This window comes from Rhinatrema bivittatum, chromosome 1 (genome assembly GCF_901001135.1).
Source record: "Rhinatrema bivittatum chromosome 1, aRhiBiv1.1, whole genome shotgun sequence".
NCBI lineage: Eukaryota > Metazoa > Chordata > Amphibia > Gymnophiona > Rhinatrematidae > Rhinatrema > Rhinatrema bivittatum.
In genome coordinates this window covers 251,717,463-251,743,855 of record NC_042615.1, presented here as the reverse complement: position 1 = coordinate 251,743,855, position 26,393 = coordinate 251,717,463, and the positions used below count along the sequence as shown (strand labels likewise).

Genomic DNA, 26,393 nt, shown 5'->3' with positions numbered 1-26,393 from the left:
GGCTCAGGGGGTGGGAGGGAGATGACGGAGGCCAAGGAGAGGCCCAACAGCAGTAGACTGCAGATCCCAGCAAAGGGAGAATGAGCAGACCCAGGTCCAGGGGGGAGGGGCAGGGACTGGCCAGAAGGTAGTGGACGAGGAGCGGATGGGACCTTTGGGAGAAGGGGGAGAAAGGATATAGGATAGGGTGGGGTGGGGATGGGGAGAAAGGTTATACGAGTAAGAGTAAATATATGATAAATGTTTTGTTTTGTTTAATTCAAATCACAAATAGTTTTGCGACTCTTCCTTCAAAACTGACATATTAGCAAAATATTTGTCATCCGCTTTTATTGGACAGTCTCCACATAAAAGCTGAATTCATTAGCTCTGCAGTATTTTGCCATGGAAAGAAAAGAACGGTAAGAAGAATCATTAATTTAGGGAAAAGACACATTTTGATGGGTTTTGCCTTGTTTGACATGTAGAAATAAAGGACAGCAAATTGGCTTAGCCAATACATTTTTATTGGACTAATGATGTAAGGATCATATGTCTCTCATAGAAAGCACATGTGATGCTTAGTGAGTGGAGCAACAGAGCAGTAGTTTGGCAAAGTAGAAGTCGGAGTCTGGAGACAAAGGAATATGTTCTTTTCTCTCTCCCTGCTCTATGTGGGACTTGCCTTAGAATAAAAGGCATTTCTTTTCTGTCTTCAGGAATGGAGTGTTTCCCCTTTTCCAAAGGAAGATAGCTCATTTTTCTTTGGGTTTTGTCTCTCAGGGAAGAAAAGCCTGTGAAAAGTCATTTTCTTGCCATTTGGCTTTCTAGAAGTGTTCCAGGAACTTGTAGCATTTTGCTGGGCTATTTTGTTGTGGAGAAGGAGGTTTGCATCAACTATGCCAGTTGGTATATGGGCATTGAAGCTAAAGGGGAGTAAAGAGAAAGTGCCCAGCCCGTAGAGAGGAGGTGGACTAAAGCAATTCAAGCAGGTCTCCGCTCTGGAAAGTCCTACAGAGAATGGTCATCCCTACGATCCACTTCCAAAGGAGATCCTACCATTTAAGATGAACATCTCTAAGAGAACTCTTCTAAAATTTGTGACATTGAGAAATATAAATTAATCACCTAGAAATACATAAATAGGTCTGCTTATATTTATGAATATTTACATTGAAAGGTGACAGCAGAGCAACTCCACTTGAAAACAAATTAAAAATTATTTTTTTTGCAAGCAGATGAACAGAGGATCGAAGAGATATAATTTAACATGGCGATGATTCAGTCTGCTGATTCCAACTGTAAGAAACCATATTTTTTGCTCTCTTAACTCTTACTAAATGATATCATTTGATTTTCAATTTATGGTTGTTTTTATTTGAAAACTAACACGCTATCCACAGCAGAAGTAAAGTTTTGCGGTAGGGGACCCCATCGTGCACTTGTGCGCGAAAATACTTAACACTCATATGTCAAATGACCTTGCTGGAATGCCCATGTCCCACCTATGATCTGCCCAGACCATGCCCGCGACCTGTCCCCTTTTAACTTTTTGATTTGTGCCCATACTAAGAAATACACACGTACTCGGGTGCTTCTTAAAATCCACGTGGTGGGTGCACTGGCACAAGACATGCGTGTATCTACCAGCTTTGGCACACATAGGGCTTTTAAAATGACCTTTTAGCTCCTTTTGGTCAGCCATTGCCATTTTCAATTACAGTGCTGTCAGGGCAAGAGCAACTAGAGAATTGCTAATGCCCCATTATGCACCCGCAGGATCTTTGTATAAGTGTGTGTGTGCGTGCATCAGGTGGGGGAGTATTATGAGGGGTAACTTTATTTGATTTTTGGGGGGAGATTATACTTGCAGATGGAAGAGTGGGGGCCGCCAAGGGGGATTATTGTGTGATGTGAGGGGATACTTTAACCCTGTTGGGGATGGGGGAGCTGTGATTCAGGAGGATGTTTTAACTGACAAGTGAGGAGCTAAACTCCAGGCTAGCTGCCTTTTTACCATTTGTGGTCCAGGCAAGGCTGATGCAAGGGTATTAGGCACCCTAGGTGAACCTTCTGCCTTGCCGCCCACCCCCGCCCCCAGGTCCAGGCCCTGGCCCCAACCTCCCCGGCCCAAACACAGAAGTAAAAATTATGCAATAATAAAATGAAGAAATATAAAACATCAATAACCATAAAACCATACTAGTAAAAAGAATATTTCAAAATAGCAGACAAACAGAGTAACATCCAATAATAAATAAATAAAAAAAAATAAAAAATAAATGTTTCAGGTCTAAAACAAATATTGAAAAACAGCACACACATCAAATAACATCCAATGATTAAAACTAACAAAACTACCTGGGAACTTTTGATTTCCAGATGCCCTGAGATTATCCTGGATTTACTAATGGGGTAGGGAGTGGGTATTGTAGTGCACAAACTTTCTCCTTTCTCTCATATACACACACATATATTTATTTGAATGTTTTTTTTATACCGAAGCTTTTTATACCAAAGTTTGGAGTCATCCTTCACTCCGGTTTACACTTGTAACAATGATTTACATTAAAACATCGGGGAACTAATTAACATTTGGTAACAATGGAAACATTATAAACATTATAAACATTGAGTAACATTGAGTGATATTGGAAGTTTTGAATGACATTGAGTAATAGTGGGTAGCATTGTATAACCAATTAGGTTAATTGATGAGTAAATATAAGTAACTAATAATACAATAAGTAAAGAATAATAGAGGTATAAGTAAATAATAATAAAATGCTAAGTAATAAATATAAGTAAAAAATAATAAATAAATAAATAAATACTGATATAAAGTAGTAGTATCTAATGATCATTAACGTTGAGTATCATTGATGGTTGAGTGATAAGTCTGGTAGTACGTCGTGAGATGTTAAAGAGGTATGGTTGAGGTGTAGTGAGAGATATTAGGTGTTTGGTTGAGTAGTGAGAATTATTGTCTTTACAGGTGTATTGATATACGGGTATATTGATATCTTGCTTGGTTTATCCAATCCCATCCTTGTAGGTTTGTTTGAAAAGTCATGTTTTGAGCAGCTTTTTGAATATTTTGTGTTGCTTTGTAGTCATAGATTGTTGGGTAGGGAGTTCCAGAGATGTGGTCCAGCTACTGAGAAAGCTCTTTTTCTTACTGTGGTAAGTTTGGCGGTTGTTACTGGAGGGATTTCAAGGCGTGCTTTGTTTGAAGATCTGGTGTTACGTTGGGTGTGGAGTTTTTTAATTAGTGTGTTAAGGCAGTCATTGTCATTGTTGTGAATTGCGTTGTGAATGATTGATAGTATATTGAATTCAATTCTTTTTTCTACAGGTAGCCAGTGTAGTTCTTTTAAGACAGGGGAGATGTAGTCTGTTTTTTTATGACCGGTGAGGATTCTTGCGGTGGCATTTTGTAATATTTGTAGGGGACGTAAGGTTGTTCTGGGAAGTCCAATCAAGAGCGAGTTGCAATAGTCGATGCTTGAAAATATCAAGATTGTAGAATTGCTCTGAAATCGGGTTGTTTTAGTAGTGGTTTGAGGTGTTTGAGGATTGATAGCTTGTGGAAGCCTTCTTTTATTTTCATTGCAATGTGTTTTTTCAGGTTGAGTTCTGGGTCTATCCAAATTCCAAGATCTTTCACAATTTCTTTTAGTTTGATGTGGTTGTTGTCTATGGTTATTAAATGATTCTGTTGGTCTCCTGAGTTATTTTTCTCATTTAGCATACATTCAGTTTTGTCTGTATTGAGGCATAATTTCATTTGATTTAGAAGGTTTTTAATTTCATTAATGAGATTGGTTGCAAGTATCAAAGCGTTCTCTATGGAATTTGTTACTGGAATGATCAGTTGAATGTCATCAGCGTACATGAAGTAATTTACGTTGAGTTTTGAGAGAAGTTGGCATAGAGGTAGTAGGAATATGTTGAATAGGATTGCTGATAGTTCGGATCCTTGGGGGACTCCGATTTCTAGTGGGATGGATTCGGAGGTTTGGTTGTTGATATGTACTTTGTATGCTCTGTTTTGTAGGAAGGATGTGAACCAATCTAGAGTTTTTCCGGATAGGCCAATTTCGGATAATCTCCTGATTAGGCTTTTGTGTTCGACTGTGTTGAAGGCGGCAGATAAATCAAGTAGGATGAGGATGTTAGGGATGTGCAGAGGGACGCCATAAGTTGCATTCGGGGAGCAGATACGTCGGGGAGCAGATATGTTGGGGAGCAGATACGTCGGGGAGCAGATACATTGCATTCGGCCGTATGGTGCCCCAATGCATTAATACGGTGATTTCTATTCGTGTCCCAGCTAAAATTAAAATTAACTACAACCCCCCACCCTCCTGACCCCCCCAAGACTTACCAAAACTCTCTGGTGGTCCAGCGGGGAGTCCGGGAACCATCCCCTGCACTCTCACACCCTCGATACCGGTTTCATCATGGCGCCGATAGCCTTTGTCACAGGGGCTACCGGTGCCATTGGTCAGCCCCTGTCACATGGTCATCGGCGCCATCTTGTGCTCCTACCATGTGACAGGGGCTGACCAATGGCACCGGTAGCCCCTGTGACATAGTATGGGCAAAGGCTATCGGCGGCATTTTGAGTAAAATGGGCCTGCGCCTCGGGGGTTGAAAACCGGACGCTCAATTTTGCTGGCGTCCGGTTTCCACTGTCAGAGGGTTTGAGAACCGACGCCAGCAAAATTGAGCGTCGGCTGTCAAACCCGCTGACAGCTGCCGCTTCCATCAAAAAAAGAGGAGCTAAGGACGCGCTAGTGTCCTTAGCGCCTCTTTTTACCGCGGGACCTAATTTAAATAAATTAAGTTACTGAATCGCGCGCACACCCGCTCTCCCGCGTGGTTTACTGTATCGGCCCGATGAAGCAGGAGGCCTCAGCAGGGAGGGAAAAAAATCCTACATCTTGCTTCTCTGGTGACTGCTCTAAAATGAAACTAGCTACACCCTAAACCACAAAATGGCTGGTTATAATGGGCATGAGTAACCAATCCCTCCTCTCCTGGGTGAGAGGAGGGAAAGAGGGGATGCACAGCTCAAGATGGAACGAAGACATATGGTGACAGACTTGGGGGGAGAGTCACAAAATCATTACCCAAACTTTCAGAGATACTATATGTGCGATTAACAAACCAAAATCAAAAGAAGGGGAACTAGTATAACTTCTTATTCTCTCTCTTTTTAGAAATTGCCTTTATAAGGTAAATGAGCACTTGGTTCCTTTGATGGGGTTCTCCTTGTATTGGATTACATGTGATACAAATGACTAAGTCAGATGAAACTAAAGGTCAATGTCTTAAAAGACATCCACCATAAACTTTTCAGTGCGTTTTCATGCCCTGTCCCGTAACATATCCAAGAACAACTGAAGATCCTTCAGCTCATCAACATTTTTAGTTATTAACTGTTACTCTCGTCCTCACCGGGTACAGTAATCCATACTACACATTAACCTCTTTAAGCTGTCTCCTCAGAGCCAAGGGTCTCTTTCTTCTGAGAACAGTGGATTTGTTCCAATCAGGCCCAACTAAAACTTTACTGCCTTTGAACAAAAGTGGCAGCTTTCTGTTCACAGATAACAGGATTTCTAAAGCTTGCTGGTAACTGTGCACCTTAATGTTGATAGCCTTGGGGCAATTAGAGTTAAATATTATAATCTGGTCAACAGAATTTGATGCATGCGTTCCACTTCTCATTTCTTTGAGACTTTGAATTGTAGAAGTTCCGGTAGCATTTGTTCTATAAACCGAAAAGGTTCGCTCCCTTCCAACCAGAATGTGCATATTGTGAGTATTTTGGCAACTGCCTGCATGAGTGCAGAATCCATGGGCAAGATTTACCCATGGATTTTGTACCAGTTTTCAAAGTGAAAGTATGCACATACTTTCATTTTGAAAATAATACCATAAAAATGACCTGCACACATTTACTCTTGCTAAATTGCATGGGTAGTTTTTTCTGAGAAAAAAAAAATTCAAATTCAAAAGTTTTCATGTAAGGGCTAAGTCCTCCTCAATCCTGCCTTGGGAAGGACTCTTTACACTCAGGGCGATACAGTACAAATCGCGGGAGAGCGCACAGGCCACTCTCCTATGTGCGCGATTCAGAATAAAAAAGTATTCAAATTAGGGCCTGTGGTAAAAAGAGGCGCTAGGGACACTAGTGCGTCCCTAGCGCCTCTTTTTTGGCAGGAGCGGTGGCTGTCAGCGAGTTTGACAGCCAACACTCAATTTTGCCAGCGTCGGTTCTCAAACCCACTGACAGCCACGGGCTCGCAAACCGGATGCTGGCAAAATTGAGCGTCCGGTTTTCAACCCACGAGCCGCGAGCCGATTTTAAATTATTTTTTTTTTTATTTTTAACTTTTGAGACCTCCGACTTAATATCGCCATGATATTAAGTCAGAGGGGGCACAGAAAAGCAGCTTTTACTGCTTTTCTGTGCACTTTCCCGGTGCCGGCAGAAATTAACGCCTACCTTTGGGTAGGCGCTAATTTCTGAAAGTAAAATGTGTGGCTTTGCTGCACATTTTGCTTTCTGTATCGGGTGGGAATGACTAATAGGGCCATCAACATGCATTTGCATGTTGTGGCCGCTATTAATTTTGGGGGTTGGACGCGCATTTTCGACGCGCTATTACCCCTTACTGAATAAGGGGTAAATCTAGCACGTCGAAAACGCGCGTCTAAACGCATACTGTATCGGCCTGACTGTGGGTAAAGTTACACAGGAACTGGCACCAAGTGCATGAGGGAGGGTAATATCTAAAAGCCCCTTTCTGTGGGTAAAGCACTGTTTAATTTGCAGAACTAGCTTTGCAAATTATACTCCCTGTTTCGTCTACTTCTACTGTTCATGTACTCAATGTCTTTCCTCAATTTTGTGTGTAATTTCTTTTTTTTTTTTTTACCATTGATTTAATTACTTTTGTTATCTCTTCTAAAGCCAAGTTCCATTGCTTCAAACCTTCCAGGTGCTCCTGAAATTATTTTCAGGGAACTTGCAGCAATTTTGGTCTTATGGCTTTGGACATCTTGCCTACTCTCCTGCAAGATTTCTCTAAGACTCTGCATCTCTGGCATGCTTGCAGGCAGCAAGGTCTCTACTTCCTTGGCCAGTACCATCAGCTAATTTGGACCTGTTCTCTTTCAAATGCTGCGTCTGTCTTCCTAGATCTCTCTTGTAGCCATAATCCCAACAGTTCCTGGTTTACTTATTGTTGTTTTCCTTCAGTTAAAGAGACAGACTAAAGTGGTAAGAGACTGAATATAGATGTATTCCTCAGGAGCCTTCACTTCATGAGTCCATTCAGGTGCCTGCGATCTAGCTCCCCCTCTCACAGACTGTTTTTGGTAAAGTTTTGATTGTTTCTGTTTTCCACAACACTGAGTATGTTCCATCTGAGCTCTCCAAAGATCCAGCAGTTCTTCAGGACAGTTACATATGATTCAACCACCTTTCCATTTTCAGAGGGCTATGAACGCTGTCTACCATCCAGGGATCAAGGCTTACTGGCAGCACACCTACCATTATCTCTGTCCAAGTTCTAACTTGGGGGTTCTTTGTCACTCTATGTTACCCGGGGGCTGAAGGGTGTTCTGGTAGTACCTATCAACTTTCACCATCTTTAAAGCAATGAATATTGTTGGCTTGGGTATCTGACCCTTCTCATCCTTCTCCTTTCAAATACTACAGCTCCTGAGGGTGAGTGGGCAAAAGTCAGCATCCCAACCAGAAAAGAAGCTGTTTCACACTCTCTAGTCCTTTTTATTTAGGGACTAGTTTGGCTGCCGCTCCTTCCTCCTCTATTGTTTTTTTCAATGGGTTTTATCTCATCCAGCAGAAAAGGCTGGGAGGGGGCAGACTAGGGTCAACACCTTGTTACTAGTGTTCTGTGCTAATGCTATAGAGGAGCTTGTTTCACAGACATCAGCATTCTGGGCAGTTTGGTTCAGCATATTTGATTTCCCATCCTTTCACAATCTTTTTAATGATAATTTTTGTGGGCTTATTTGACACACATTTAACTTATGTAACCACTCAGCTCTGAAGGGATACATATGATTTATTTGACAAACATATATCACAACATGAAGCTGACTTGGTATGGAAAGAAACTACCACAGAACAAAACTTTATATTTATATATATGTTTAGAGAGAGAGAGAGAGAGAGAGAGAGACTAACCCATCTTGGGAGGCCCTAACCAACTGCATGAAAAGAAGGGGGTCATGGCTAAGAACATGCCATACTGGGTCAGACCAAGGGTCCATCAAGCCAGCATCCTGTTTCCAACAGTAGCCAATCCAGGCCATAAGAACCTGGCAAGTACCCAAAAACTAAGTCTATTCCATGTTACCATTGCTAATGTCAGTGGTTATTCTCTAAGTGAACTTAATAGTAGGTAATGGACTTCTCCTCCAAGAACTTATCCAATCCTTTTTTAAACACAACTATACTAACTGCACTAACCACATCCTCTGGCAACAAATTCCAGAGTTTAATTGTGTGTTGAGTAAAAAAGAACTTTTTCCGATTAGTTTTAAATATGCTACATACTAACTTCATGGAGTGCCCCTTAGTCTATTATCCGAAAGAGTAAATAACCGATTCACATCTACCTGTTCCTGACCTCTCCCTTTTAAACACCTCTATCATATCCCCTCTCAGCCGTCTCTTCTCCAAGCTGAAAAATCCTAACCTCTTTAGTCTTTCCTCATAGGGGAGCTGTCCCATTCCCCTTATCATTTTGGTAGCCCTTCTCTGTACCTTCTCCATCGCAACTATATCTTTTTTGAGATGCGGCGACCAGAATTGTACACAGTATTCAAGGTGCGGTCTCACCATGGAGCGATACAGAGGCATTATGACTTTTTCCGTTTTATTCACCATTCCCTTTCTAATAATTCCCCACATTTTGTTTGCTTTTTTGACTGCCGCAGTACACTGAACCAACGATTTCAATGTGTTATCCACTCTGACGCCTAGATCTCTTTCTTGGGTTGTAGCACCTAACATGGAACCTAACATTGTATAACTATAGCATGGGTTATTTTTTCCTATATGCATCACCTTGCACTTATCCACATTAAATTTCATCTGCCATTTTGATGCCCAATTTTCCAGTCTTACAAGGTCTTCCTGCAATTTATCACAATCTGCTTGTGATTTAACTACTCTGAACAATTTTGTTTCATCTGCAAATTTGATTATCTCACTCATCATATTTCTTTCCAGATCATTTATAAATATATTGAAAAGTAAGGGTCCCAATACAGATCCCTGAGGCACTCCACTGCCCACTGCTAAAAATGTTTGTTGCCCTTGCTTTAGAGCAAAGACCACTGACCATTTCAATAGCCACCCTCCGGACTGACTCCATCCTGTTTATATCTCTTTGAATATTCAGTCTCCAGAATTATACACAGTATTCCAAATGAGGTCTCACTAGGGACCTATACAGGGGCAATATCACCTCTCTTTTTCTGCTGGCCATTCCTCTCCCTATACAGCCAAGCATCTTTCATTCTTTTACCATCACTTTCTCCACCTGTTTGGCCACCTTAAGATTATAAAATATGATGTCCCTCAGATCCCACTTTCTTTCATGCTTAGAAGAATTTCACTTGCAATATTGTACCTCTCCCTTGGGTTTTTGCAGCCTAAATGCATTACTCTGCATTTTCTAGCATTGAATCTTAGCTGCCAGACCCGAGACCATTCCTCAAGCTTTGCTAGATCCCTCCACATGTATTCTGCACCTTCCTAGGTGTCCACCCTGTTGCAGATTTTAGTATAATCTGCAAAAAGACAAACTTTTATTGAAAATATTTTCTGTTTGTCACTCATGAAAATGTTAAAAAGGACTAGTCTAAGGATTGATCCCAGAGGCAAGCCGCTAGTAGAATCCCCACCCCTCCTTTTTCAGAGTAAACTCCATTTACAACTACCTTCTACTACCTCCCATTCACCCAGTTTTTAACCCAATCAGTCACTCTAGGTCCCATAACAAGTGTACTCAATTTATTTATAAGCTGCCCATGTGGAACTGTGTTCCTTACTGAAATCCAAGTACACTATATCTAGTGTTCTCCCTTGATCCAACTCTCTGGTCACCCAATCAAAGAAATTGATCTGATTCATTTGAGAAGATTTATCTCTGGTAAAACCGTGCTGCCTCGGATCTTGCAATCCATTGGATTCCAGAAACTGCACTATCCTCTGTTTTAGCAGCGATTCCATTAATTTACTCACCACAGAGGTCAGACTAACAGGCTTGTAGTTCCCAGCCTCCTCCTTACTTCCACTTTTATGAATAGGAACCACATCCTCCCATTTCTAGTCCTCCAGAACTACTCCCAGTTCTAAGGAAGCATTGAAAAGGTCAGCCAATGGAGCTGCCAGGACTTCTCTAAGTTCTATTAATACCCTCTGATGTATCCCATCTGGTCCCATCACTTTATCTACTACTTTATCTACTTTAAGTTTAGATAGCTTCTCATGAACATACTTTTTTGAAAATTGATTGAGGTTTACCTCAATTCCAATATTATTTGTGTTTGTTTTATGTGGTCTTGTTCCTAACCCTTCCACAGTGAACATGGAACAGAAGAATTTGTTAAGCAATTTTACATGTTCCTCATCAACCACTACACATTCCTCTCATTTACCTAACAGGGATTAAATATAGGACAGATACTTCTTCAGTGCTTATGTCAGTGACTGCGGTTTTTTAGCTTCTTTCTGTCACTGCTGTCCCAGTGATTGTATCTGCAGACCCAAGTTATTAATACATGAATTCTTCTGCTTGCTGTCCGTCCTCTTTTGTTGATGTTGATATGTTGGTACCTTTGTGGAATCTGAAGAGCATCTGTAACCCTCTGGTACTTTCTAATTTAAACTTCTGTTTCAAGTATTGTAAAGATTTAATAAACCACATTGATGCTGTGATGTCAAGGGAACTCTTGGCAACACACCCTAGTAATATGAGGCATTGGACATCAATGTCTCATATTTCTCCAGTGACATAATGCACGTTTGTGTTCAAAAACTTGTGCCTTGTCAAATTACCATATAAAAACAGACAGGTAAGAAATAACAGATACAAGAACACCTTTCTCCTGTGAAGACAGCGTGTTCAAACATGAAGTTTAAGCAAGAGAATTTGGCCCTGCTTCATGCCTCGAACACACACAGCCAGGGCATGTGGTAATGTCTGTCTTATTGCACACCCAGTCATGGCTTATTGCTTGTATGCGTAATTAAAAAAAAAAAAAAAAAAAAAGGCAATCGCAATGATTTCCTGCGCAAAACCTTCTACAAGCTGCCAACAATCAGAGAAAAATAAGTATAAGTCCTATCAGCTGAAGACTCAACTCATGGGATTCTTGAAAATATCAATGCTGTTAAAAAAATTTTGAATTGAAAGTATAAACCCCACAATTAGGTGTCTAAACATACAAATAGAAACTGGCTCTTTCCCTTTCCACCATTGTGAATAATGAATTAGTTTGAGGAATAGCTCTTTGATCTGGAGCATCTGCATGTAACATCTGTACAGTTTTGAGTCAAATCCTGGCATGGGAACTCAGTTTTTCATCCCTCCAAGGTGCTTAGAATGTAACAATTGCAATTATTAGTAACTGACTGTTCAGTATGTCTAAAAAGCAAAATATACTTTTAAAAGGCACAAACAGATACTGACTTGCTCTCTAAAACTTAAAGTCAGCAAATAAATATAATGTGATGTGTATTATATTCCCCTGGTCGATAAAAGGAGACTGGCTGTAAGGAAAACATGGAAAGGAGATCCAGTAGGTAACAAAAGCCAGAACAGGAGTCAGACTCCAACTCCCAGAAGACACAGGCGTTCTGGAGGGGGAGGAACTATCTAGGTTTTACCCTATCGAAGGGACAAGAGAGCCCAGGTGCAGTGGGAGGAGGCTGAGAGACTGTCAGGAGGAGGGGCGGGGCAGGCACAGGATGGAGTTCTACTAGAACCAGAGGAAAAGACAAAGGAGATGGAGGTGGAGGTGTTGAGCAGCCCTGAGGATGAGCCTGAGCCGATGGGTGTGGGAGACGAGTGGTGGAGACCCCTTCCAGAAGAGGATACACTCGGGGAGTTTGCAGGTCAGGGGCTTTAAGTGAACACTGCCATGGGTGGGTACACAAACCTCAGCTGCAATCTGAATTCCGGGGGGGGGGGGGGGGGGGGGGGGAAATTAAGGCCTGGTTCCCTTAGAACCCACAGAGTGCAAGTCAAGTCTAGGCTGCGAAGAAGGCAACTGTGAGCAGCATGCAGGAGAATTAAGGCAAGAGATGCTTTATTACTGTAAGATTTTGAGATTAATATTGCTTAAAAATGTAAAGCTAAAGAGACTTTAAACTACTGGGACAACCTGGGACTATGTTTGTTCAAGCCCAGCTCACCAAATTGGGTGAGAGAGCCAGAATCCAAAGCTGTGACACCCTAGAAAGAACAGGGTAAAAGCAGGCAATAGAATACCCGGCCTGGGGAGCCCCCAGGGGAAGAATCGGGGAAAGGTGCAAGGAGGAGTCGGGGAGAGGGACAAGGGAGAAACACGCCCAGAGACTTAAACAAGGATTCGGTTGTCTTACTTAACCAGAGAATCCCAGCCAATTGGGACTGGGAGAGTGGCCAATGGCAGGAACCCACAGATAACTTGAGCTGGGACCCTTACTGGAATCATCAAAATGCCTTGTGTATACTTGCTCTCTCCTCCCTCTGCTCAGTAACATTTTTGCATATTTTCTTGTACTGTGGCTTTTGCACTGGTCATGTCTGTGAACGTTACTCATATTGGGGAGTATTTGAAAAGGGTTATGGGCGTAATATACGCATGTAACCCTTTAAAACCCCTCCTGCACGCGCTGAGCCTATTTTGCATAGGCCCGGCGACGCGTGCAAGCCCCGGGACGAGCGTATGTCCCGGGGCTTGAAAAAGGGGGCGGGGTGGTCAGGGGTGGGGCCGGAGCCTCCAGGCACAGCGGCCATTTGCCGCTGTGCCCGGGATCGCGGGCCGGCTGTTGGCCAGCGCGCACAACCTATGCCTGCCCAGAGGCAGGCACAACTTCTAAGTTAAAGGTAAGGGGAGGGTTTAGGTAGGGCTGGGGGGCAGGTTAGGTAGGGGAAGTGGGGGGGGGGGGGGGGTGCAAGGAAAGCCAGAGGAAGGCTGCGTGGCTTTGCGCGCAAGGAGCACAAGTGTGCACCCCCTTGTGTGCACCGACCCCTGATTTTATAACATGCTCGCGGCTGTATGTGCATGTTTTAAAATCTGGCGTAGATTTGTGCGCGCCAGGTTGCGCGCACAAATCTATGCCCGCTTGTAGCTTTTAATATCTATTGGAGTCTTTGGACTACAAAACCCAGAATGCTTTGGGCTGAGAGTTAAACAGGGCAAAAGAAATGCCCTGGTACTCATGGTGCCATTTTATCCAATGCTATTTCCACCAGGCTGAGTGAGCCGGCGCACATCCACAGATATCCGACAAAGAAATGTGCGCTGGAAGATCAATGAGCTGTTCCAGTAATTCACAAAGCACGGTTCTCATAAATTCAAGAGCAAAAATTTATTAGAGGCTTCACAAAATCGTATAATTGATAACTTGGTCAGTCCCTTGACACGGTCCGTGTTTCACTGGAGCGGCTGCATCGGGAGAGATAAGAAAGGGTGATAAACATCTCAAACCTAGAAGAAACAAATGGCAGTCCTAAGGGCAGCAAAAGGCGCAACACTGGGAACACATACGTGTCAGTTAATATGCAGCAAACTGTGTAATCGCAGGGTTCACTATGTCAAAACTAAATGGTCAAAGACAAATTGTAAGCTCAATAAAATAATGCAAGAAATGTTATTTAAAAAGCCCTTCTGTTTGTTCAAAATATAAGATTACAACAAAGAAAGTAAGTAATGCAGGCACCAAAAAAGTATCCCAATAATAAATTAGGTGAATGTGCTATAAACAACGTTTGCTGTCCTTATGACTGCCGTTTGAGTTTTGCGTTGTTTATGACGATTTCTTGTTCCTCTCGATGCAGCTCCTCCGGCGAGACAAGGACATTGTCGGGAGACTGACCATGTTATCAATTGCATGATTTTTGTGAAGCCTCTAATAAACGTTTGCTCTTGAATTTATGAGAACTGTGCTTTGCGAATTAATTGGACAGCACATTCATCTTTCAGTGCACATTTTTTTTTTTTTTTGTGCGTTCGATATGCCAATTTATCCTACCACATTAACTTCGCTGTTGAGTGGCAGATCTGGAATATTTTATAGTGTGCACTTTAATATCTCTGAAAATTAAGTTCATGGCAAGATTTCATGGGCACTTAAGCACAGCGTGGGAAGAATGAGGCTCCATGGTTAGCTGATGCACTGGGCATTTCCTGGCCAATTCCAGTTATAACTACCAGTTATCTGAGTTTTGTTCCCAGCGCTCCATTAAAGATTGCACTATTGGCTATAGAACTCTGCTATCTTCATTCTGTATTCCACAACAAAATAAAAACACACACCAAGAAGAAAGCTCACACCGCTATTTATTTCGCTTAGGAGGGAGAAGGTGATTTTATTTAGTGAATAAAGAATTGGGCTGGCAGAAGTCCTTAAAAGTACAGTGTCAGGTTTGAGAAAAATGGAACTTAGAACTGCTGTTCTTTTGTTCAAAGCTGTGATGAAGCAAGAACGATATGCAGATCAAAGCACCAGGATGGGTCCATCCCGCTGGGCCATTTCCTGTTGAGCCCTGCCAAGTTATTATAGCTTTGCTATGCAGAACTTTCATCAAGAAGGTTAAAAAAAAAAAAAAACCCAGCCAAAATAGGAAACAATTTCTGTCAGTTGGGGGGGGGGGGTCTATCCTAAACTATTAAACAAAAAAGATTTCAGAGGCACACCTTTTATTCCGTCTTCCCCTGCATTTCCCAACATATTAAGATCGACAATACAGAAATGCAATGAAGTCAGAGATCGAGACCAAAACAGGTCAATACCTCCCTTGCTACTCAGGGGATGGTCAAGTTTGCCCATGCAGCCATAAAAATCAAGAAATTGCCACTCATAAAAGCAAGATGGATTTTCTATTCTGCAAATGCCAGTGTAAAGCCTCCTCACTAAAAGGAATATACTAACTAGTTGGGGAAATTCAGAGAATTTAAGGCCTGATTTTAAAAGCCATGTGCACGTAAAAAAACAGGGGTTGCGCGCGTATTTTACAAAAGGCCCTGCTACATGCAGAAGTACTGGGTCAGCGCCATTAGACGCTGTCCCGGGGAAGTGCTGCCGCTGCGCGGAGTTTATTTCTGCTCCCGAGGAGCAGTAAGTATAGAAATAAATAAAACTGGGGTACCTAGGTTGGGGTTAGAAGTCGGGGTGGAGAGGGGAAAAGGGAGGAAGGTTAGGGAGGGGGATAGGGAAGTTCCCTCCCAGTCCGCTCCTTAATTGGAGTTTACATGGACCAGAGGGCATGACATCATCTGCGGACAGCGTGTCTCTGTTCCAGTCGCAGAGCCAATAAAGCTTAATCTGTTGCACACACACACCTTAGGAGTCAACAAGGTGCGAGCGGCAGGGTTCCTGCCACATTGTGGGCAACATGGGGAGAGGAAGCCGACTGAGTTTCTGCCGCTCACGGGACTTACCTGCGAGCTGCTGGATATAACATCTCAACTTCGAACTGATCTGACGTATGGAATCTAACTCTAGAAATGGGAACTCAAAAAATGTTTGTTTCAGGGGAAGGTTTCATTCAGTTTTTGTTTTCCATTTCATGTTGTCATTTTGCTTAGTTGGCATTAAAAAAAAAAAATGAGTGCGCACTAAATTGATCTAATATGCACATGTTAATTTAGGACATGAATATTGGATAGTGCAAGTGTATATTTTATTGAGTGCTCACCAAAAAAGTGAGCACTAAAAAGTTACAGATCCTTTCCTCTCTAGCAGGCCAATGCAGTAAAGTGCGCGCAGGCTGAGCGTACTGTTGGCCCCTGTTTGGCCACGAGTTTGACGCGCTATTTTTACCCCTTATACAGTAAGGGGTAATAGTGCGTGGAAAACACGTGGCCAACCCCCCCGAAACTAATAGCGCCCGCAACATGCAAATGCATGTTGATGGGCCTATTAGTCATTCCCACGCAATACAGAAAGTAAAGGGGCGGATTTTCAGAGCCCTGCTCGCGTAAATCCGCCCAAAACCGGGCGGATTTACGCGAGCAGGGCCCTGCGCGCCGGGAAGCCTATTTTACATAGGCCTCCCGGCGCGCGCAGAGCCCCGGGACTCGCGTAAGTCCCGGGGTTCTCCGAGGGGGGCGTGTCGGGGGCGTGTCGGCAGCGTTTTGGGGGCGAGTACGGGGGCGTGGCTACGGCCCGGGGCGGTCCGGGGGCGTGGCCGCGCCCTCCGTACCCGCTCCCAGGTCGCAGCCCGGCTCGCAGGAGGCCCGCTCGCGCGCGGGGATTTACGCCTCCCTCCGGGAGGCGTAAATCCCCCGACAAAGGTAAGGGGGGGGTTTAGACAGGGCCGGGCGGGTGGGTTAGGTAGGGGAAGGGAGGGGAAGGTGAGGGGAGGGCAAAGGAAAGTTCCCTCCGAGGCCGCTCCGATTTCGGAGCGGCCTTGGAGGGAACGGGGGTAGGCTGCGCGGCTCGGCGCGCGCCGGCTATACAAAATCCATAGCCTTGCGCGCGCCGATCCAGGATTTTAGCAGATACGCGCGGCTCCGCGCGTATCTACTAAAATCCAGCGTACTTTTGTTTGCGCCTGGAGCGCAAACAAAAGTAGGCTATTCGCGCGCCTTTTAAAATCCGCCCCAAAATGTGCAGTGAAGCCGCACATTTTACTTTCAGAAATTAACGCCTGCCCAAAGGCAGAAGTTAATTTTGGCCAGCACAGGGAAAGTGTACAGAAACGTGTACAGAAAAGCAGAAAAAACAGCTTTTCTGTACACCCTCTGATTTAATATCATAGCGATATTAAGTCGGAGGCCCCAAAATTTAAAAAAAAATGTAAATTAAAAAAAAAAATTAAAATCTGCCCGCAGCCCGCAGATTGGAAGACGCACACTCAATTTAGCCGATGTTCATTTTCCAAACCCGTGGCTGTTTGAGAACAGATGCTGGTAAAATTGAGCGTCGGCTGTCAAACCCGCTGACAGCCGCCACTTCTATCAAAAAGGAGGCGCTAGGGATGCACTAGTGTCCCTAGCACCTCCTTTTACCACGGGCCCTAATTTGCATAAGGGGCCGAATCTGAATCACGTGCCCAGGGCACTGGCCTGTGTGCACGTCGGGAGAGCGGGCGCTCGCCGACTCTCCCGCAACTTTTACTGTATCTGCCTGTAGGTCACTGGATCAAATCCAGGTAGTCGATGTGAAATGAGTTGGTCTTTGCACTGTTCCAGGAGCCACAGCAGAAATGTTCACATTGCAACCCCTGTCATATTCCTATAGATCTGTGAATTCTATTGCACACATTGATTTTTGACAGTGGAAATTTGTTCCTGCTAAGACTTAGCAACCCAACTGGTCATCAGCCTCCTGCAGTATGGGGACTAAAGCAGCATCTGCTTGCAGAGGATGAAGAAAAAAACGGCATTGGTGTCTGGAAGGAGCCAGGGGCAGGAGGAGGCAGCCATTCAACAGTTTCCCACAATTCCAAGGCAAGCGTCTGGTTTTGCAGTAATTTCCATACTTATTATATTGATGAAGATTGGGGGAGGGGCTGGCTCTGTGGTCTATTTATAATAAAACCAAATGATGATAACTTTTATACAAAATGAAAATAACTTGCTGTTAATGAATATTCAGAATCATAATCTAGTTTGTTTCTGTAACGTGGTTCCTGGCATTCCTGAACAGGAATCTCATTCTGGTATTCCAGTGTAATATGAGAGTTATTTTATTCTCCAGTCTCTTTCATAGGGATGAGAAGTCCCCACTGAAATTCTATGCAGTCACAGATCCGGTGTTCTTGGACATGGTGGGTAATGTGTGGGGAAATGTTAGGACTTTTTATTGAATTATTTAAGTGGAGCCTGAAGTTACACATGTAATCGACAAAACCTTAAATAATTTTGAAAAAAAAAAAAAAAAGCCCAACCCAAAGAAAAAAGAAATCACCATTATTGCAAGGTTAGCTTTGACTGAAAATTCCTGTGTGTTCACATCCAAACAACCAAGCATCTCGTATGCTTGTTTTGGAGCTCTTTGCAAAGATTGTTTTTTCTTTTTAATAGGAAGTATGAAAGTTTGGCTTACAAACAGTCTCTAGCTGCTAATCTTAGTCAGTCCCAGCTGCATTTAATTCAAAGCCCTAACTCTTACCTATCTTGCAGTTTAGGACTGGCAGGGTAGCGCAGTCAGATCATAGAAGCTGTAGAAACCAGATATCCAGGTTTGAATTCTTCCTCCTCCTAATACTGGAACCTTGACCAAGCCACTTAATCTCCCTGCGCTCAGAACGTTTAAGCTCCTTAGGAAACAAATCTTGTTAAAATGTTAAGAAGATGTTATACGTGCACAATGCATGTATAATTTAAATTAATACTGTGCCATATGCGATATACATTCACTTTTTTTTTTTTTTCCTCACCACACTTTCCAACCCTTGCTCTGTCTGCTTCTCCCATCCACACAGTGTTCCTTTCAACCAGCTCCCTGCCCCTCACTCTACTCATCCCTGCCACTCCAGTAGTAGAATCAGAATGACAACATGAAATAATACAGGTTCCAACAGAAAACATGGAGGCCGAGTGAAAATGTGTTTGGCCAACTAATTTGTAGGATAGAACTCCATTTTCACTTCTATCTGTTCCCTTAAAAAAAAATAGTATTATAAGAAGCATATTCGTTTTCTATCCCTTCTGCCTTGTGCTCCCAGCAAACCTATGTTTTGTCATTGAGTAGGAGGCGCTACTGCTTTAATCAATGGCAATCTTTAATCTCCTATACAGTAAACATACAGTAAATATCACGTCCTTTCCCATCCTTTACTGTAATTAATTCCACTGTAATAATTCCCTCTCTGACAGAATCAATACACAGACTTGAAAGCGTGCCCCTGTAAAATCTCTGGTTGAAAGGGGACATTCACTGACATTTTTCTCCTTCTTTAAGGATAGATGTCCCATTCTGAGAATTTTTACAATACTTATTATTTATTTCCATTTTAGATTTCAATTCAGTAGTTATAGTAATTGCACCATAAAAAATTTTTGACTTAATGGGGGCGTAATGCTATCATTCTTGGCAACTTTTATTAAGTTTAGGTATAACATTTTAAATGGGGTGGCAGTTACTATCCTATCCTTAAAAACCTTCTGGGCACACTGGATGACCTTTGGGTCTTTATCTGCCCCCCCCCTATACTGTGCTACCATAAATATTCTTATTTATATTCCATGTTCTTTTATATCCCTTGTTAACAATCCCCATATTTAAATGTTTAATGTATTTGACAAAGGTAACGCATAAGTTCCTGCAAATTTTGTTTAAATGTAAACCGATGTGATATGTAAAATCAAACACGGTATATAATAAATAAATAAATACATAAATAAATAAATATTCCACCTTTTCATTCACTTCAAAGTGGATTACATTAGGCTACTGTGGGCATTTCTCTGTCCCCAGAGGGTTCACAATCCAAGTTTATACCTGAGGCAAAGGGTAAAGAGGCTTGCCCAAGGTCACAAGGAGCAGCAGTGGGATTTGAAGCCTGGCTTTCCAGATTTACAGCTAACTGCTCTAACCACTAGGCTACTCCTCCCACTGCTAGAACTGAAATGGAATAGGTCCATCAACAGATAAATTCAGGCAATAAAAGGATGGAGAAACATGGAAGACCGATGGATACACAAATATGTGTTAAATGAAAAATTACAAAGGCGACAGTAGATATATAATGTTATACTATACAGCAGAATCACCTTGCTCATTGTATTTTACTTTATCATGATACATTATGGGGCGGATTTTCAAAGGGTTACGCACGCAAGTTACGCATAGGCCCGGGGCTTCAAAAAGGGGGCGGGGAGTGGGTGGGGCGGTCCGGGGGCGTGGAAGGGGTGGGGCCGGAGCCTCCAGGCACAGTGGCCATTTGCCGCTGTGCCCGGGATCGCGGGCTGGCTGTCGGCCGGCGCGCGTAACCTGCGCCTGCCCGGAGGCAGGCGCAACTTATCAGATAAGGTAAGGGGGGGGGTTTTAGGTAGGGCTGGGGGGGGGGGCGGGTTAGGTAGGGGAAGGGAGGGGAAGGTGGGGGAGTGGAAGGAAAGTTCCCTCCAAGGCCGCTCTAATTTCGGAGCGGCCTCGGAGGGAATGGAGGAAGGCTGCGCGGCTTGGCGTGTGCAAGGTGGACAAGTGTGCACCCCCTTGCGCGCGCCGACCCCAAATTTTATAACATGCACACAAAACTACGCCCGCACGTAGGTTAGAAAATCTGGCCCTATATTTTGTTGCATATCTTTCAGTAACTTTTAGATTAGCTTATGTCAATAACATGAAGAGTTGAATAAGCAGAAATGTAAATAGAGCAGCAGACACAGAAACATATACAAGGAGAATGGGATTGATTGTTTTATTTTGTGTTGCTGCCACAGAAAACTGAAGCTTTTCTTGGCATTTTCAACTCAAGTTATGGCCAAAAGTACTGATAATATAGTCTAGGATAAAATGTCAAACTGACCCTTTTAAGACCGTGCTTTATCCCACACCAAAGCTTTTTTAATTAAGTTGGTGAACTCCCAGATCTGTCCTCTATGCGCTATCTGGACTTGGCAAGTTAGATCAGACAAGGATAAATAATTTTATTATAATATCAAGCAAGATTCCTAAGCTACAACTCCAGAGTCCATGGCCTTTTACCCTGCTGCCCTAGCATGATCAGGTGTCCTGCATTTTACAGAACAATCTTGTTTTTTCTTTTTCTTTTTTAAAGAAATTGTCCTGATTGTACTATGTCCTGCTTAATCAAAATCAGGATGCACAATTGTCCTATTTTTCAATCTAATCATGCAGAGTAAAACAAATTCTATTGAATTTGGAATTAATTTCATACATGACTCACATAGGTAAAGGATCTTCGAGTTATTGTGGAGAATACGTTAAACTTCTTAGCTCAGTGTATGGCAGTGATCAAAAAAGCAAATAGAATGCTAAGAATTCTTCAGAAAAGAAAGGAGAGTAAAACTGAAAAATATCAAAACGCTTCTCATCCATGATGAGACCATACCTTAAGCACTGCATGCAGTTTCATTTGCCCCCATCTAAACAAATTATATAGTGGAACTAAAAAAGGTATGTAGAAGGGCAACCAAAATGATAAAGGAGATGGACTGGCTTCTTTATGAAGAAAGTCTAAATGGATTAGGGGATATGATAGAGGTTTACAAAACCATGAACAGGGTGGAACAGATATTAGGGAATGGTTATTTATCCTTTCAAATAGTACAGAGGATGCTACATGAAACCAACAAGCAGCAGATTTAAACAAATTGGAGAAAGTATTTTTTCCACTCAACGCCAATTAAGCTGTGGAATTTATTGCCAGAGGATATGGTCAGAGTATCTAGCATGGCTAGGTTTAAAAGGGGTTTGGACAACTTCCTGGAGGAAAAGTTTGCAAACAATTATTAGCCAGGGAACAAGGCCTCTTCCGTCCGCCTGATTAGAAAATTTTCCATGGAGCTGACAGCCGCTCCATCTCCCCTCCCATTCATCTACAACAGCCCATCTATCCCCCCACCTGTCCAATTAAAAAATAAACTGTGGGTCCAAAAGTCCCTTTATTCACCCCCACCCACCCAATTTAAATACAAATTGCCCCTTATCTGTGCCTTGATTCCCCCTCCCCAGGAGCCTCTCAAGAGGCCCCAAAATGGTTCCTCCAACCAACCTGGGAGAAGGATCCAGATTTACTTCCTACTGGCTTGGAATCCAGCATTGCTCTGACAATGTAATAGTATTTTGTTAAGCTTGCATGCATATTAATATTATTGTCAAGCAATAATACTATTGCATATGCATTGCTGTGCTTTCTATATAGGTCTTGACTAATACCCATTAGTGCAAATGTACCTTAGTTGTTATAATCCATTATCCTTTTAAGAGGAAAAGAATTAGCAGCCTTTTATCTTAATATATTTTTACTGAATTTATAAGAATCTTTTTCTATACAATTTGCACAAAACAACATTAACTCATCTGAGAAGATACTGCCACCATATTGTACAACATAATTTATCTAGACTATATCATTTTAGTATCCATAATCAACACACTCCAAATCTTCTGTGATTTCTGCTATTTAATCCTTCCAGAAAAAACTATGAATTGTAAAATTTGGCCTCAGATGGAGGAATCCACTATTCAACCTTTTTTTTCCCACATCCTGCATTTCCCATGAAAGACATTACTTCCCCCCCCAACAGGTCTAAGAACAGCAATCTAACACTATATATTAGAATCAGTTCTTAAGAAAAAAAATTGCTTCCTATTTCTTTTTCACTCAATCATGTTCCATTCTCACTATCTCACTTACTGCAGTCATATTTCTGCAGTTTTTCCTCTTCTTCTTGTAATTATCCATCTTATTCACTGATTTTACCTAGAATTCTATACATGAGGCATTTCGCATGACCACTTCACTGAATCATTTCCACAGCATTCTCAATAACACATCTGGAACCTCTGGGCTTAGGCCCTCACTGAGGAGTCCAGGGGCACACTCCAATTTTAAGGGCTTAAGAACATAAAAACACAAGAGCATGCCATACTGGGTCAGACCAAGGGTCCATCAAGCCCAGCATCCTGTTTCCAATAGTGGCCAATCCAGGCCATAAGAACCTGGCAAGTACCCAAAAACTAAGTCTATTCCATGTTACCGTTGCTAGTAATAGCGGTGGTTATTATCTAAGTCAACTTAATTAATAGCAGGTAATGGACTTCTCCTCCAAGAACTTATCCAATCCTTTTTTAAACACAGCTATACTAACTGCACTAAACACATCTTCTGGCAACAAATTCCAGAGTTTAAATGTGCGTTGAGTGAAAAAGAACTTTCTCAGATTAGTTTTAAATGTGCCACATGCTAACTTTATGGAGTGCCCCCTAGTCTTTCTATTATCTGAAGGAGTAAATAACCGATTCACGTCTACCCGTTCTAGACCTCTCATGATTTTAAACACCTCTATCATATCCCCCCTCAGCCGTCTCTTCTCCAAGCTGAGAAGTCCTAACCTCTTTAGTCTTTCCTCATAGGGGAGCTGTTCCATTCCCCTTATCATTTTGGTCACCCTTCTCTGTACCTTCTCCATTGAGATGCAGCGACCAGAACTGTACACAGTATTCAAGGTGCGGTCTCATACTTCCTATACCTGTCGTAAGCCCACTGCTCTCCAGGATTCTGTGTCAGGTGAGGGAAGAGACTTCTCGACAAAGCCCTGAGTGTTGTTTTCAGTCTTTAACATATGCTGTAATAATCATGCGGGGGATGAATGTGGTCCCGATGCCATTTTGACCATTTTCCAAGTTCATTCCCAGTTCTCCCCTAGTTTAATATCCTCCCTTCCACCCTGTTAGTCCCGACCTTTAAAATCTCACTGATCTGCCTATCTTTTTTTGTTTCACTGCTTACATTTCATCCATAGCAGATTTAAAGTTACACAGTAGGGGACCCCAGCACACACCAATGCACGTATTTAGGTGCAAATTTTAGGTTAAAATCCCAGAGCCCCAATGCCCCACCCAGACCACACCCATGTCCCACCCCTTTAAGAAAACTTTTCATTTGTGCACACAGTGGCAAGTACACTCGGCTTGACAGCCCAACATAATCATGCATTCCCTAATCGATGCGCGCCTCTGACTTTTAAAATTCACCCCTCTCAGTTCCTAGAATTTTGGCATGCCTTAGTATCTACTTTACTATACACATAACAGAAAAAAAATGCCATGCAAGGTTAGACCAAGGTCTATCAAGCCAAAAATCCTATCTCTGACAGTGGTCAGTCTGGGTCATAAGTATCTGCCAGATCCCAAAAAAGTAAGTCTCTTTCTTGTTACTCAGTCCCTGTATTAGCAATGGCTTTCCCTAATCTAATAAATGTTTTATAGACTTTTCCAGGAATTTATCCAAACCTCTTTTAACCCAGATATGCTAGTCATCTTGTCTATGTCCTTTGGCAACAGATTACTCAGCTTGATTGTGCACTGAGTGAAAAAGTGCTTTCTAAAATTTATTTTAAATCTGTTAATTTAATGGAGTGTCCCTTGTTTTAGTGTTATTTGAAAGGGTGAAAACTGTCCTTTATTTACTCATGCTACCCCACTGTAAACTTCTTTCATGTTCCCTATTTAGCTGTCTCTTTTCCAAATTGAAGCACCGTAACCTGTATTGCCTCTTATGAGAGGGGAGCTGTCCCATCACCTTCATTGTTTTTGTTATTTTCCTCTAGAACTCTTATTTTTTAGATGGGGCAACCAGAACTGCACAAAATCCTCAAGGGGGACTTTGTCAAATGCCTTCTGAAAATCTGCTTACATTATATAAACAAGATCACCTTTACCTACACGTTTATTTACACTTTCAGAAAAGAATCTAGACAAGATTTTCCTTTGATTCATTCTCATTAAGCCGTCTGTCTATGGCTAGTAATTTTTTTATTTTGCAATTAAAGAATTTATTGAACTTATAAGCTTACATAACCATCTAGTGATAACAGGGTACCACACAAAAGCGCAAATACAGTTCAACCTTTTCAATGCTATTATTCCCTCCCCACCCCGACCTAATTGTCACCAGGGACAATACAAAAACTATTAAGGATTCAATGCAACATCGATATGATCTGAAAATACAGCAGCATAGGTTCAGGGAAATAGAATTTCCATTAAAGAATATTAAACAGACATATACATACCAAATCTAGTTCAAAGAGAGGCACTGACATTAAAGTATAAACAACCAAACCTAATCATCAGTGGAAACCATATCCCGATTGCTCCACCAAATGAATGGGTCCCATATACTAAAGAGCCCCTCCAAACAGTCTTTACGCAGAGCTGTCAATTACCCCATATAAAATATTGTCCACAGTCTCTTAATGACCAGAAACATCGGTGGCCTAGCATTCTTGGTTCAAAAAGTGGCTAATTCACACTGTTTGGACCACCAGGCCAACATGCACTTTGGAAGATCCTCTGGAAACACAGACAAAAGAAATACTTTCAGATCATTAGCAATGGTCACTGATAACATTTCTGATAATAAGCCACAGATTTGTGACCAAATTTTTGAACTTTAGAACATGTCCACCATAAATGATAGAAAGTGCCTGTTTGACCCCAATTCCTCCAGCACACATCAGATTGAGTGGGGTATATTTTATGTAACCTCTCCAGTGTCCAGTAGCATCTCATTCATACTTTACAGCTGTTTTCCATAATCATTGTAGAGATGGAGCTCTTCGCTGTCCACCAAAAAGTGCTGTTCCTTTAATAATTTTTCACACAGTAATTGATATCTAACTTTACCTTCAGCAGATGTCACAATAAATGTAATTTAGATATCAAGCCCCATTCCACACCGCTCCTTCTACACAAACTTTCAAAGGGTGTATAGGGTCTAGCTACATACTCACGTATCATCTTATTCTGTAAAAAATGACACAGTTGAATGTAGGCAAATAGATTTGTTCAGGAAGGCCATAACCCTCTTGAAGATCTGAAAAGCTTAGCATATTCTCATCTCAAAATAACTGCCCCAACATAATCAATCCCATTCGACCCTATCTTCTGAATATCAAATTGGTATCCGCTGGAATAAAAGAGTTAAAAATATATACTTGTAAAAGGAAAATAATCCTTATGCTTGGACAATAAATTTCTGTAAGCAATCCAAAGCTTTAGTGTGAATGCTGTAAATGGATTAGCCAAAAATCGTACTCAAGCTCATTTTTTTGGGCACCCACAATACTTCCCCCTAAAGGTTCGTTCTCCCACAAAATACCTCTCTATAGAACTCCATTGTTTCTGTTGTAAAGGTCCAGTCCATAAACATATGACCTGAAGCTTGGCAGCTATATAATTTTAACATTGGGAACTGCCAATCCCCCCATTAATTTTGGACTGTACATCACCTGCTGGGCAAGCCATGGGGGCCTCCTTCGCCATATAAAGCTATAAATATGGCGTTGCAACTTTTTAAAAAAAAATCCGAAATTTCAAGCGGCAATGTTTTGAAGAAATATCACCATTTAGGAAACAGTGTCATTTTAACCACTGCTATATGGCCCAACCATGTAAACTCACGAGATTCCCACTCATAAATTCTGGACCGTTTTATCCACCAAAGGTACATAAT

The 26,393-nt window shown here is 42.1% G+C and overlaps 1 protein-coding gene across 1 annotated transcript in view; it reads right to left on the bottom strand.

The window, feature by feature from the left end:
• ADRA1D (adrenoceptor alpha 1D) overlaps positions 1–26,393 on the bottom strand; it is a 312,917-nt gene that overhangs the window by 132,126 nt on the left and 154,398 nt on the right. The window lies entirely within an intron of this gene.